The sequence below is a fragment of the Xyrauchen texanus genome, chromosome 28, assembly GCF_025860055.1.
Source record: "Xyrauchen texanus isolate HMW12.3.18 chromosome 28, RBS_HiC_50CHRs, whole genome shotgun sequence".
NCBI classification, from domain to species: domain Eukaryota; kingdom Metazoa; phylum Chordata; class Actinopteri; order Cypriniformes; family Catostomidae; genus Xyrauchen; species Xyrauchen texanus.
The window spans coordinates 26,186,972-26,191,613 of NC_068303.1; the positions used below are offsets into that span (position 1 = coordinate 26,186,972).

General features: G+C 36.3%; 1 long non-coding RNA gene across 1 annotated transcript; it reads left to right on the forward strand.

Moving 5' to 3' along the window:
- Positions 1-1,991: 1,991 nt before the first annotated feature.
- LOC127622291 (uncharacterized) lies at positions 1,992-4,352 on the forward strand. The gene is made up of 3 exons (XR_007967960.1): positions 1,992-2,127; positions 3,034-3,090; positions 3,983-4,352. It is a non-coding gene; the product is annotated as an uncharacterized LOC127622291 (long non-coding RNA).
- The last annotated feature ends 290 nt before the right edge of the window (positions 4,353-4,642 follow it).

Below are 4,642 nucleotides of genomic sequence, written 5' to 3' on the forward strand. Positions count from 1 at the left end.
GATTTTTAGAAGAATATTTCAGCTCTGTAGGTCCATTCAATGTAAGTGAAGGGGTGCCAAAATATTGGTGCTCCAAAAAGCACATAAAAGCAGCATAAAAGTAATTCATACAACTCCAGTGGTTTAATCCATGACTTCAGAAGTAATATGACAGGTGTGGGAGAGAAACAGATCAATATTTAATTAAAAATGTTCTAGAAATTCTCTCTGCCCAGTAGGTGGCGATATGCATGAAGAATGTGAATCACCAAAAACACAAGAAGAAAGTGAAAGTTAAAGTGGAGATTGACTGAGCATGGAGGAGAATTAGTATAAATTGAATTAAATATTGATCTGTTTCTCATCACCTCTATTAAATCTCTACTGAAGACATGGATTAAACCACTGGAGGCACATGGATTAGACTACTTTTATGCTGATTTATTTGATTTTGTGGAGCTTCAATATTTTAGCATCGATTCACTTTAATTGTATGGACCAAAAGAGCTGAGATACTCTTCTAAAAATCTTAATTTGTGTTCTGCAGAAGAAAGTCACATACAAAGCATTTTTTTTATTTGTTTGTTAATTACTGTGTTCTAAATATGCACATTTTTAATCAGTTGATTAATGTTATGCACATGTTTCTGCTCTGTTTGATTTGACTATAACTTGTGCTTTGGCAACATTGTTTATTTGAGTGATGCTGTACAGCGATTGCTGGTTATTTGTGAATAAAACGGACTCAAGTGAACTGTGTAAACCGGTTCCCGCTTCCTCCTTTATCTGCCCAACCTGAACCTTTGTTACACTGGTCCTTTGGTACCCCAGGTGGGGGCGCACAACGCTACCCTGGCAGCAGCGAACCTCCATGTGACGCTCGTGAAGATGGGGGTGCAAGATGAGCTGGAGGCCTTTCTGGAGCACTTCGAGTGCACTGCACAAGCTCTGGAATGGCTGCGGGCGCAATGGGCAGTCGTGACCACATTACCACCTCGGCTGTGCATTATATTTCAATAATTCAATGGTCCGTCATCAGTTATTCCTTACTTAACATATGGAACCTTATTGTAAAGTGTTACCATTTTTGTATGCTTTTCAAATGCATTTTATATAGAGCTTTTACTGTTTTAACTCTGTCCTGACCCAAACAATCATAAACATGATATATTACAATAATTATTTTCAGCCATTACGACTGTCCCACAGATGGGAAAACACCTTATTTCTATCAGACGTTAATGTACTTGTTTACCAAACAAACAACGGTGTCAGTAAAGAGCATGCTTATAAATGAAGTATAAGACATGTGATGTGAAAAGATAATATTTATTTTGCATCATATCAAATGAAGCTGTAATTTTATAAAAATATGCAAAAAGTGTTCAGATATAAATATGGGAGAGACTGGGATTAGTTGCAACACTTCAGTGAAAAAGCTGTTGTACCTTACCATCTTTACTTGACTTTTTATGACAACATGTCCCAATAGTGAATGTGGCAGGAAGGAGGCCGGGGCCGGGTTGTGATCCTACACATCCGGTCCCGTCCTCCGCCCTGCCACAGTGACTAATGCGATTGGCATAGGTTTCATGTGGGCAATGGATGATAGGCAGAAAATAGCCTTGTGGTTTTTCATTGTGTGTATTGTCGTTTAATTTTAAGTGACCTGATCATGAGACCTATCCAACAATGTTCAGTTTCAAAGTGTAAGAACATTTTAAATGTAGGCATTTTGTACTTTAGTAACTTTAGAAGAGAGTGATGCATATTTAAGCAGCCCCACCTTACTTTTACAATGAACCATCAAATCCTTGTGTAAATGCATTAAGTGAATGAATCACAATGGATAGGCTACATTAAATGTTATAGCAGAATCCCGTCCATCTCATCTAACCATTTAAGCCATCACATTTCTTTTGCCATTAGCCATTAAGGAAAAGCTTAAAATCACACCCATTCCTTTAAACAATGCAGTTCTATTTCTCTGCTCTGTCTTTCTTTCACATCTTATCATGGTTACTTGGATGACGGCTACAACTTTCTCTCTGAGAACATATGGTATATAGACTGCGTGATCCTCATGGAACAGGATACATTACCACATGCTGAACAGCAGATTTCTTCTGGGGCTCTTAAAAGCTGTAGGTAAGGCTCCAAACATACCATTTTTTATTTTATTTGGTCAGACGAAAATAGCAGATTGTATACAGTTTTGTGATTTATGGTAATGGTTATCTTTTACTTTTTGTGCTGTAACCTTTATAGCCTCTCACAGAATAGCCATGGTGTTACTAGTTTTAAAGGGATAGTTCACCCAAAAATGAAAATTCTCTAATCATTTATTCACCCTCATGTCATCTAATATAGTTTTGACTTTCTGTCTTCTGCTGAACAGAAACAAATATTTTTAGAAGAATATCTCAGCTCTACTGGTCCTTTCAATGCAAGTGAATGGACCAGAACTTTGAAGGTCCAAAAAAGAGATAAAGTCAGCATAAACATAATCCATATGACTCCTGTGATTTAATCAATGTTCTCTGAAGCAATCCAGATAATGTCGGTTGAGAACAGACCATAATATAACTCTAGGCACAATCATGATTTCAAGCTCGATTGCACTTCCAAGTGAAGCATACGCAGACAGAGTTTGGGAGTAACAGAATACAGTGGGTACGGAAAGTATTCAGACCCCATTAAATTTTTCACGCTTTGTTATATTGCAGCCATTTGCTAAAATCATTTAAGTTCATTTTTTCCTCATTATTGTACACACAGCACCCCATATTGACAGAAAAACACAGAATTGTTGACATTTTTGCACATTTATTAAAAAAGAAAAACTGAAATATCACATGGGACTAAGTATTCTATAAATGGTATTTTACAAAAAATAAATTGCTAAAATGTAATTGTTACAAATTTTGATGATATTGATAAAGATTTTGTTTTATTTTCATAATAAATCATTTATTAGTACTGGGTGTCAGAATGACATTTAAGTGGCGATGCTTGGTGTATGTTGTTAATTGTTCACTATGTGAAATGCCTCAGGCGTGACAGACCTGGAAGCACCACAGAAGACAGAAAGCGACTTACAGTGCGTTCAAGGTATACATTACATTGTATCAGTTTGTGTGTTCCCGGAGAATTGAACACGTGATCTTGACATTGCTAGCGCCATGCCCTACTAGTTGAGCTACAGGAACTATATTTTGTACAAAATATTTGCAGCTTATACCTCATTAAAACAATATTGGGAAGATAAGAACATTTGCTTCGAGGTCAGCTGTCATGTTTCTTGAACCTCGTGTAACATTGTATTTTGGCTTCGCTATATGCAAAGCATAATTTTATTTTATTGAAACCAACTGATCTCAGTTCAGAAGACTCTGGGCTGTCAGAAAAAAGTTAAACTTTTGACATATGGAGTATGTTGTACAACATACTGTTGTGCTAGTGGATCAGAGATCTATACTGAGATAGGAAATATAGGAAATGAATGGGAGACACTTCAACAAAGGAACTGAGGACCAGAAATAACTGTACTAACTGTAATATATGGACCAGAAATAACTGTACTAACTGTAATATATTACAGTTAGTACAGTTATTTCTGGTCCTCAGTTCCTTTGTTGAAGTGTCTCCCATTCATTTCCTATGGTGGATGAAATTTGACCCAAAACAACACAAGTGTTACTTTTTATAAACAGGTAATCTGTTTTAGTCTCCATGTTCTTCTATTTTAATCTTTTCTATTTGCAGAAGTAATGTTTAGGAGTCTAACATTAATATTTCCTACTGACACTCTAAAGCTGAAGATATAAATAACCATCTTAAGACAAATGCTTTTGTCAAACATCTTAAGACGTTTGCACAGGTGTGTGTGTGTGTGTGTGTGTGTGTGTGTGTGTGTGTCGCTTTGAATAAGAGGATCTATGTAAGTAAACTAATGACCCCATGCTGTACTATCAAAATGAAAGAAATATTTTTTTTCCACTAGATGTCACTGTCCAACTGATGCCATGTTGTTCAGTGCTTGTTTAGCGGTTTCTTGAATGTTAAGATGGTTTCAACAGATCGGGTGGAGGTTAGAAGCTCATTCCACCACAAAGGAACAGAGAAATTAAATATGGAGAGCAACATCGTGCCTTGCAATGGAGCCACCACTCACCATCATTCATCAATCATGAACTGTGCTGAAATTCTCCAGGAAAAAAGCAGTTGAAAAGAACAAATAATTCAATTTACTTTTACATTTCTGTATTACTTACTCGAACAGAAGAATTCTATCATGTTAAATTCTGACGAATGCTGTTTACTCTTTTCCACGCAGTTACAATAAATATGGATTGAAGCTTCAAGCTTAAAAAAAGGACAAAAAATATCCCAAGTCTTCGGAAGACATATGATAACTGACCAAATGTAATACAGTTTTCATTGATAATCTTCAGATTCATTCTGATCATCGAGTTCAACGCTTCTCCAGTCATTGAATTGAATTCGAGAACCGGATCAGCCTAATTTGTGAATGAACCATTAAGAGAGATTTATACCATTTCAACCAATTAATTGAAAAGAGCAGACTCAAAAGAAGGATTTGTTCATTAATTGAACATCCTTCTCTCATGAACGCCCCAAGAAAATCTTGGGCAGATGTCAA